Raw genomic sequence first — 11,115 nt, forward strand, 5'->3', positions numbered from 1 at the left:
CTTTCTGGAAAATGAATGCATCCGGATCAAAGGCACTCCTATCTAGTGAAACGAAACAGATTGAAATGCACTTATCCAGAAAATACTCTGCTAAGCTCCCCTCGGTCCCCACTGGGCCGGAGACGCCTCTCCCACCGACCTCTAATCCCAGCGGCTCGCTGCGTCTACGGGCCCCGTGTGTGCAGCGAGGAGCTCGCGGGAGCCCAGCCCTGGGCACGGGAGGTTGCAGGGCTGCTGGAAGGGGAGCGGCATTCCGCGTCTGCCTCGGTCCACCCACGCAAACAGGAAGGGGGCCGTGCCAGATGATAAGTCCGATTTACCATCCAGGGTAGCTAGATGCCAGAGAGGCTTGTTTTCATTTCCACGGGGTTTCTAATTAAGGGACATGCTTTAACTGTGTTTTCGATGGCTGAACATCCAAATGACAGTTTGATATGAGCAATTTGTCTGGCAGGCTAGATAAATTCATACCAAAGCTAAAGGATTTTCCGTTTTAAATGGGTGCACATCCTTAGCCGTGAATTGGATCAAACATTCCTGTAACTAAAGAATCCCCTTTATGTAACAATTTCTCTTAACCTTCATTCTTTGCACTTTTAATGATCAAAATCTCTCTTCCTCCTGATTTGTCCCCAGTCACTGACTTTGCCAAGTGCTTGTTTTTTTTCTGAACTCTCATTCTCGTTCCAATTTGATGAATGAAGGGAAATGTGTATTCCCATTTCTGCTGTTCCACCCAGCCCTAATGAGCAGTAGCATTGTGTGAGTGCCTCCTGGGGGAATTGTTACCTGCATAGCTGAGGGGCTGGGCTGCTGCAGCGGGGTTTCTCTCGAAGCTTTAGTTTCTAGAGATGTGATCCATGCTCTTGAGAACAGGTACAGCGAGGGAAGGTGCCGGTGTCTTTCTGTCTGGGGAAGCTAGGTGATAAGGCTGTTAGCTGCCATTTATTTTTGCAGTTTTGGGAGTCCATCCAGCCATGCCAGGTGTTGCTTTGGTTAAGGCCACGCTGCCTTTTATCGCAAACACAGAAAGATCAAAACCACGTTCATGCTATCCACGACAAGCAGAGGTGACGTGGGCAGACGTTAAGTGGCTTTGTTCCTGTGTGAGCCCTGGTATTAAACATTTCTGATAACTTTGCCAGGTTCAGCTAGCAAGACCTGGCTGTTTAGTGTAGGTTAATGAGGACTGTGAGCTTTGAAGGCTACGTGGCTGCATGTTCTCCCTTCTCCCCATCATCACATGACACCTTTCAAACTATGTCTGAGCAGAGAATACAGTTATTTTTGGTGCTGTTCCAGAAACTTATCAGGTGAAGTGCAATTAACAAATCAAGTGCCTTATAAATATCTGCCCAGAAGCAGCAGGTACTCCTTTGGTGACCGGGTACAAGAATTTCATTCAGAAGAATGGCACGCAGGAAGCTTCCCTTACATCACTTTGTCACTGAGTACAATTCTCTCACTTCCAGAGAGGTTTTATTTTTGCTGTGCCATTAGAAATCTGCTTGGAGCTTGGCAAATCACAACACTGAAAATCTCTGTATGTGCTCAGTGATTATCAGGCTGAAATCCTTGCAGGGTTTGCCTGCCCCAGATGTGCCTGCACGGGCAGCTGGGCCAGCCCCGGCACGTGGAGCTTGCTGGAGGGCCGATGAGAGCCAGAGCGCAGAGGTGGCTGCTTGGGGAGGGAGATGGAGCATGGTGCAGAGCTCCTTCCTCCTGTGCTTTTCTCCCCGGAATTATCAAACGCCAGCAAATGGAGAGGGAGGAATCCATGGCTGAAATTTGGAGAAGACCAGAACTAATGGAAAGGACGGGGGAAAGAAAAGATGGGAGCGAGGGGTCTTCCAGGATTACGTCTGAAGCAGCGGGGTGAGGAAACTGAACAGGACGTGCAGAGAGATGGGGACTGATAAGCCAAGGGAGACCGAGAGTGGGTACAAGGACCGAGGGAGGGAGACTGTTATAAGGCGAGAAGTGAGGTTAGTGTGGAACTGGGCACTCACGTGAGTTGGCTGAGAGGACACCAGTGCTGGCACAAAAGCCACAGGTGGCTCTCAGACCAGCTCAGCTTCGCAGGGCTGTGCTGCAGGAGTCAGGCTTTGGGACAGCGATGGAAAGAGCCGTGCCCTTTCCTCTCCCGGCTGCAGCGAGACCTGCAGCCAAGGACACCCCATCCCACTATACATGACTTCTTTGCCACTTCTACTATCTATAATAGAGAATGCCTAAGCCTGGGGGAGAAAATAATAGGTTGAGCACAGAAAAAAGGCTTGCACATTGCTGCCTGCACTCCAAGGACTTCAGGCATGGGCCGTCCTCATCTGTGCGTTCTCTTAAGTGTGGAGTGATTGAATTTGCAACTGCACGAACAGTCGCTGAACGTAGGCTTGGTAAATAGTTCAGAGCAATGGGGAAGGTTTGCAGTGTCCAGAAGGGAACAGCTTTAGCAGATAACCAATTAGAGATAACAAGAGTGGAGAGCACAGGGCTGATACATCACGGCTGAAATACCCATGTTTATTAATAAAGCCAAGAGGGAAGGATTGTCTCTGTGTTCTTATTTTCTCTATGTTGCATAGTCCCAAAAGACATCAAGGCTCCAGTGCCGGGCACTGAAGACTGCTGCAGGAAGATGGTATTTGCATTACGAAGCTCGCAGTTCAAATAGACAAGGCAGACAGAGTGGGAGAGGAGCAGGAGCGCTGAGAGGTAAAGCAGGTGGCAATGGTTAGCAGCAAAGCCGACTTCTGAATCCCAGTGCACGGATGGATCTGTTAAATTGCACTGCCGTTTGCACTCGTGCTGGAGCCAAAAGGAGGTCTGAGTAAATGCTCAAGGCTAAAAGCACTATGGGATGTCTGCCCCAGAAACCAGAATCCAAACCGGGTTGATTTTGTTTTGAAAGGAAAAAGCAAATGGATCGGTTCCTATTCCGACTGGTCCTGCTGCCACCGTCGCACACACTGAGCGCTCTGTTAGGAAAAGAGAAATCCCATTAAAACGAGGAGGGCTCCAGCCCAGAGCCCTGGGGGGAGATGCAGACATACTGAAAGCTGTTTATGTTGGCCGAGAAGCACACAGGTTAACAGGAGTCTTAGCATTTACACAGGGCCTAGAAATGTCCTCAGCGCTTTGCACAACAAATAAAATAAGTTGTTAATTACTTCTCCCGAAGATTTATATAACGCAGCGTTAGTCCTACACATGCAAAGCTAGGGCAGCAAGGACAGAAGCTTTGATGCCAGAACACGTGAAGGCAGTTAGAGCAGGGAACACACCAGCTTTGTGTTCTGCCTGCCCGGAGCAGCCCCTTGCTCCGAGGGCATCGATTTACCCAGTGTTTGTGCAGTCAAATTCCAGACTAGATTTAGCAGGAATTTATATGAGTCCTTTTGTATACAAATCTTGACTCTTCTTCCCTTCCATCACAAAAAGCTGAGAGTGCCATTACGCTCCAAGATCTGTTTCGAGGGTTTTGCTGGTCTTTGTAAAAAATGAAAGCTCCACAATTAATTCAAGTGCTTCGTTGCCTTTCAGCAGGGCAGTGTTTGACTACCAGCAATAAAGCCATCAAGAGAGGCGAATCTGGGAAGTTATGTCACAGCTGAAAAAGAGTATGACAGCATATGTTTTAGTTGAGTTTATTTAGGACATCCTGCTGCTAAAATCAGCCTACAGAACGGTCAAATTTCATAAAAGTAACATTCAGACTATTTGTGCTCAATTAAACGTTTATTTAAAATTTCCCCTTGGTTTACTGATGTAAATGTATTGTTCATTTTTCACATACCAAGCACGGTTGTTTAGTCTCAAGGGAATTATTGTTACAAATTTAACAACTGTGACATATTAAAAAGCACATTTAAGGAAGAAATTAAGGGCTGAGAGGATGTGACCAAATGTTTCCATCGTGTTTTGCCAAAATGTCACTTACATGCCAACGCGATTTTAATAGGAATCGCTCTTTCAGAGCTCATCTTGCCCACCAAAAAACATAAAATAAATCTTGTCTGCATCGGTAGCAGCCTTACTTTCGTTGCCCTTGCCAGAAAATCATTTCCGAAGTTTTATTTTCATTTTGGAAGCTGCTTTTAACTGCGGGGCGATTACGGCGTTAGCGGTGCGTTACGCAGCTGATGAGCGAGGAGGAAGTCAATAGCTCGGAGCGGGGCCGCGAAAATGTTCAAATTAGATGCTTCGCGGAGGCACCTGCGTCCCTAATTAACAGCTAGCCCGTAATGTCAGGAACGGATTTTCAGGAAGTTCTTTGTTCTTTGAAAGTCAGGCCCCAAACCGGGCAATGAAAAATAGAAACCCGAAGCATTGATGATTATTTCGGAGAAACTTGAGCCTAACGTCAAAGCAAATTGTGAAGGGTGCGTGTACAAGTCTGGGAACCTGTGCCCGTGCTTATTTTTCTCTAATTTCGTTCGCCTTTTAAAAGTTATCAAAACAAGGTTTTCCAAGAAACAGTTTCTCATGTACAATTTCATGCCATCAGAGAGCTTTCTGGGGAGGGTTGGAGTCATAGAAGGCATTCCTGGGAGATATAATTAGATCTGTTTTAACCTCAAGTTTTCTAGGACTGTTTTTCTACCTGCGTGGACAACACCACCTGGAAAACATCTCGGTCCAAATGCTCCACGTGTGATTTTCTCCTGGCCGAGAAGCAGCGCTCCCAGAAGGCGGTGTGAACGGAGCTGCCACGAGCTTGGTCTCCCGATCCCCTTCTCGCTGTAGGGTCCCGGCTGCCCCGGTCTCAAAGGCACAAGGAGCAGGGCCGGCTGCCTTCTGCCTGGGGGCTGCAGCCCTGCAGGCTCAGCTGGCTGGGGCTGGTGGCCCAGGGCTGCACACAGCCGGCCCGGGGCAGGGGTGTGGAGAGCCTGGCTGGTGCTGCTGACTGATCTGGTGGGCAAGCTGGGGAACAAAGCTTTGTTTACTCTGCCTTGGGAACCTTACCCGCTTGGGGTAAGGTTCTCAATCACTTTGAGATTTTAAAGACGGCTTACGGTGGCAATGCTGAAGTGCAAACCAATGCCACCGCCTCTTCCCATATGCTAGGGCAGGTGTTCAGACACAGAGAAATATAAATGTGCACAATTCAGAAAGAAAGTGAATTATCCTGGCAATTAGCACTGGCGACAGCATTCCACAATGCCAGGCTCGCTAGAAATCTGTACCGGTGGGGATCAATTAAAAGTCTGTTCCTCTTCACGATTTTGAAAAATGATGCTCTTTTTTTTTGCTTCTGTTTCCACGCAGGTGAGTAGCTCCACACGGCCACAGCTCGCACGTGCTGAGCACCACAGCATCCTGTGACCACGTCCCATGCAACGGCCTCCCTGGGAGAGGAGGGAGCAGCCCCCAGCGATGTTTGCCTCCCCACGAGCAGGACTGGGGGCTCTCACTTCCACGGCAGTGTGTGGCAGATACTGTTTATTTAATTCTCCTGCGAGGCAGTGGTAATGTACGTCCAGAATATAATTGCTTTCCTCTTTGTCTTGAAGCTGTAAACTATTTTCAGTTGTATTAAAAAAACAGCGTAGGAACAAAACATGTTTGGGAATTATAATTGCCGTAGCCTCAAGGTTTTCCTGATTTTTCTTCTCAGAAGAGCTTGGTCCTGCCACATGCAGGAATGTCTTCATCGCATCGTGTTGTGTATGGCAGCATGGCATCAGCTGGGGGACCCACGGGGGAAAGGACTGCAGAGGCTGGTTTGGCTGCAGAAGGGACAGTGAGGCAGCAGCTCCTTCGGACAGTTCAAGGGCACACTTGTGATTTGGATGTGCTCAGCTAGCTGTACATCATTATGGAGCCATTAGGGCCGTGGCTTGGCAGCAGCTGTGACATTCAAATGTATAAGATGTTACCAAAGGAAGCACTTGGCAAAATTTTTTTGGCTTCCCTAGACATAAACAACAAATTTTCTCTACAATGGTAAGTTATGACTGGGGGTGAGTCACTAATATATTTAGAAGGATGTCCTCTCCAGAGACCACAGCTGGCTAAATTAAGCCAAGACAGGGTAACCCTCGTGGTTGAGGGGCACAGTGGGGAATTCCCAGATGGCTTCCTAAAATCTGCCTGTTACACACCGCTGCCGTTCCACGTGAATGCTCTCCAGGAGCTCTTTGAATCTGTGCAGGACAGACCCTCCAGTGCTAGAAATAGGTATGAGCAGGCGTACTAGTGCAACGTGTCTTAGTCTTGTGGATTCCTGGTAGCTTCAGGGAGGTGCCCGTCGTGGAACTCAACTCCTGTGGCAATCTGGAGATAAAATGTAGTTTTTGTGTCTGAAAAGCCGTTTCTGAAACTTTGATTTCAACTTTTGGGTTAATCTAGTGCTCAGGAGCTTTTATATCTTGCCCAGGCTATAAGATAAGTTCTTTATGTTACACCTTGCCTTCGACGAGAAAGTATGGCGAAGATGTAGTGTGGTGGTCAGTTCAGAAGAATCCACAGAAATGATCTGCAGCTTGGAGAAGTGTATCTTCATTCCTGGGTGATGTAGTAACAGCTTAGCTTGTACAGCTGATTTAACAAAAATATTTATTTCAGTGAAATTAATTCCAGCTCACTTTTAGTTTCTTCTTTTAGAATTTTTCCCTGTTCCTTCGTTTGGCTCTTGATGAGGTGAGAGTTGCAGTGATGGCATGTAGAGACTCTTGTTTGCAATAACATCGTTCTAACGATGCAGTCTTATGAGGAGGACCATAAGGCTGCATGTGGCCATATGCGCTGCAACATCAACACCATGATGTCGAAATTCAAGTGGAAAGGACTTCACATCTGCCTGGTAATGTAACAAAGCAGTATTAACATTTTCATAAAATGTTCTGAAAGCAGTTTGGTTTGGCTCGCCGTTCAGATACTCAAGCCAAAGAGACTGTCCTGAGAGTGGTGTAAGTATAGAAGCAATACAGAGCAGTAAATGAGGTTGCAGGATGTGAAGTGCCATTTTAAGAAGGCAGTTAATGGGGCAGAGCTTTGTAAAATCCCTTGTTTTTCTGCCTGTGCCCATATACCTGAAAAAACGTAAGAACCCTCTGCACACAGTGCTGTACAGTTTGGGGACATTATTTTCATCCTGATGCTCCCTAAGAAGATCAGAAGAAGCATGACCTTTACTTGATGTTTTTTTCATGTTTATTTGATAATTTTCTCAATTATCCAAGGTTTAGAAATAGATGCTTGCCAAGTATTGCAAGATGGTCATTGTAATCACTGAAAGTGATTATAAAGAGTGAACTTAATTCGTCTGTCCATCACAAAAAGGCATCAGCGGGGATTTTTAACCCAGCAGCAGAAGAAATAACATGAACTGGTAGGTGGGAACCTCAAGCTGACCATTTCTGAACATCAGAAATTAAATATCAACACTGAATAATGAAACATTGCTGCATTCTACCTCTAACTCAACCACAGCTGAGTGGGGTAAGACCAGGAACCGGAGGTTGGAATCCCACTGCCGTTGGGACAGAGGTTGAATCAGAGTGGTTTTAACAATTCCTTCAACCCTAGATACTTTTTATTGCAGCTGGACTTGCCAGACTGAGCCTGTTGGGGTCCTGGGTAACTGTCTGTGTATGCCTGGACAGATTTTTATTTGCATGCTAGTTTGGGAAATGGTTGTCCTTTGTATGTGTACTTTTATTTACATGTGAACAAGAGTATTTGTTCTTCATCTGCCTTTGTTCTCCTATTTTTAAAAGGCTTACTCATCCCCTCAAAGATTAGAATCAGCTCCATCTGATTTAGGTGACAGTTCTCACCCCATGAGCAGCAAGAAATTGAAATGAACTGTTTCTGGAATGAGCCGTTGTTGATCCAGGCTGTCCAACAAGTACTTGAATAACAAATATCTCTTACCAAACCAATGTTGGTTCATGAACAGAGAAAAAGAATGAAGTTCACTGGATTGCTTGTTTGCGAAACACAGTTCAGCCCTTTCTTTGCCAAAGTCTAGCTGTCAGGAACTAGATCCTTAACTGCTATAAACCAACTCAACTCATTGACTTCAGTGGGGAGGTGACAATTTACATTAAGTGATCATCCAGCCTCAAAAGTGCAGCAGGACAGCAGTGTGAAAAAAACAAATGAGGGGGAATGGTAGCAAAACATTTCAGGATAGCCAGAGAGATTCCTGGGATAAATTGCAGATACGGTCTGTTTTTTGCAAAGATAAGTTTTTTCATCTCTTATCTCCTCTTTCCCTTAGTGCTAGCAAAGATCAAATGTGAAGGAAAACTTGTAAGGAGGGGTAAGGTTAGCATGGGTGATGCAGCAGAGGGAATGGATTTAGGAACAAATCTCTTCCTCTTGTCAATTTTTTGCTCTCCTTTGTATCAGTTGGTGCGACAAGGATTGGAGTTGGTTCTCCAGCTAGAAAAATTGCTGTGCTCATGTTGCTGGATCATCACGGCTACAGGAACACCATCTGATCAAACACATCAGATTTTCCACTGAAGTTGTGTTTATTGGCTTAGCAGTGCAACTGGCGTGAGTGTAGAAATCCCAGCAATTTCCAAGGTTTGAAACAGAATCAGTTGCTTGATCCTGTCCTCTCTCGTTCGGTCATGAGGCAGTTGTATAAGGAGGCATCGCGCCCAAAGAGGGAACACTGCGAAACAGTAAATTCTTCAGTCCAAGTGAGCATTGTTGCAGTGTTCGTCATGGTATGGTGGTGAAGAATTTTAGTGATTTTTAACATTCATATTTGTCTTTGGGTAATGATTATATGGGATTTATGCCTCCTTGAACTCCAAGCAGGTTTGAAGTGAGCCAAGCTCAGGAGTTAGCTGCTGTATACGCTGATGCTACAGAGGTAGTGCTAGGTCAAGCAAATGTATAAGGAAGATTAACTCATCTAAATGAAACAAGCCTGAGGAGTAAAGCAATAATAAAGCGGATTGCCTTACATTGAAAATGGGTCTCTGGGTGTGTCGAGGTGTGAGGGTCTAAGAGGTGGACCCACGGTGACCTGTGGCTTCAGCTGGGCTGGAGAAGAATCTTAATGGCAAAGTTCCCCTCCTGTCAGAATGGCAAAAGCCATCCTTCCACACTAAGCAACTTTCTATTAATATTTTTGGAGCTAATTTGCTATCATTTAGCATGTTATATTCATGGCACTTGGAAAAAGGAATTAAATAAGGCACATAATTAAGGGTTATTAGCATTATTCATTACCAGTGTTGTAATGTTTAGAGGCCATTCTCGAGTTGCTTTTCCCTATAGCTTATACAAACACGGAAGAAAAGAGTTCTCCAAGATGTTTTAGTTCAGGAACACTGTTAAAATAAATGCCCACCAAAATGTAAAGCAAGATCTCTTTTCTAATGAACAGGCACTAGCTGCTTCTCAGGGTACGCCAATGACTGACCTTATTGCTCGCTTGCCATTCATGTTTCATGGATGAAAAAAATGCTGGTATGAGATTTCCAAATTACTTCTGCAGCAAGTAATGCCAGCAGAAGTGTTTTGAAAGAATTGATCTGTAAAATTGTCTAAATGCCAGGGCACACACTGCATACTTTAATAGCTGGCGGGCTGGGGAATCTCAGTCTAACTGTAGGAGGCATTTCTAACACACTTTTGGGGAAGGTAACAAAAATCTGGAAGTTGACTGCGGGGTTTTAAACCACCTTAAAACGAGGTTAGTGAACAGCTTCTCCATTATCCTGTTACATGTCAGGAGTCCTTCCGCATCTGTTACGGGGAATAGCCCAACTCCAACAAAGCCATAGTAGCTGAAGGTTTGGCCCACGAGATGTATCCAAAATACTGCAAATTCCTACAAAAAGGAATCCTTCGTCCCCATTAGCATTTCAGCACACACTCACTACGGAGATCTCACTGGGGGTAAAGCATTAAAACCCTTTCAGAAGTGGTTTAGCTGGCTAATTAGACAATAAGCAAAAACCTGGTGCATCCAGCTGTACAAATAAAACGTGACTTTAAAGTTTAATGTCCTGCGCGCGGAGTAGTCGTGAACTTGGAGCCAGGACGGGCTGAAGGGAAGGTGGCTGCCTTACAGCTCGGTAGTGCTGTGTCTGCAGGCCGAAACCTTTGGAGACCGAAAAGAGAGTTTATTTTGTGTGTAACTAAAAGGAACTAAGTACCAGTTACCACAAATAGGGCGATCTTTATCTTCCTTTGTTGGCCTGCGTGGAGGGAAAAGAATCTGAAAAGACTGGCGCAGCCGCAGGCTCCGCAAAGAGGAGATCTCCCTCACATTGCTGACATGTCTCTCATTTTTTGGGTGCTGCCTTACTGCTGAAGGAAATTAACAGGTCATTTTAATGCCCTCGTCCGCCCTTGGCTCCTGGGTAGGTGTGATCAAGTAGCTAAACGCTTACAGAACTGACATTGCTCCCCTCCACCTTAATGCATCTGTGTTTAAGAAAAATCGGGTTCCTCTCGGGCAGTTTTTTGACTTTGGCTATCTCGGAGCGGCACCTGTAAGCGCTCACTTTGAGAGATTGCTAATGTGCTAATTACCCAGGACCCAAAAATGCAAGCTGTAAACAAATGAGGGCTGTATTTATAATCAATCAATTTTATGACCTTCTGATGGCGATGATATCAGTGGAGTTTACATTGGGAGCCCTTGTACTCCCCCAGGGCAGCTGTGCCCTTATGTTTTAGTTGCAGTTCGAGGAAGATTTTGCTAATTCATTTTATAGGAGGCGTGCTTAAGAAAAATATTACCTTTCCTAAACAGCTGAGCCCGTTACCAGGTCTCGTTTTTAAATACCGAAAACACGGGGGCTGTCAGTACCTTGAGGCTGTATTGCCAGGTACGGGCTGTTTTCAAAACAGCCACGGCAGAAAGTAATGACTTCAGAGCAAAATATTGTTCTCATTGGTATAAGTTGCTGTGAGACAAATCCCACACCCTCCGACGGCAATGGAAAGACTCCGGTTGACTTCAAAGAGGACTGGATCAGGCCCTAAAAGAAATGTTGCCATCGTAAACCACCACAAATGCTTTATGGTTCGTACGTTTTAAAACGTTCTGCTCGCTGGTGATCTTCTGTGCAGCCTACCTGGCTGCATGCAACTTGTGATTTTTGTGTTTGCTTTGCAATGACACAAGAATGCCCATAA

Source organism: Anser cygnoides, chromosome 5 (genome assembly GCF_040182565.1).
Source record: "Anser cygnoides isolate HZ-2024a breed goose chromosome 5, Taihu_goose_T2T_genome, whole genome shotgun sequence".
Taxonomy (NCBI): domain Eukaryota; kingdom Metazoa; phylum Chordata; class Aves; order Anseriformes; family Anatidae; genus Anser; species Anser cygnoides.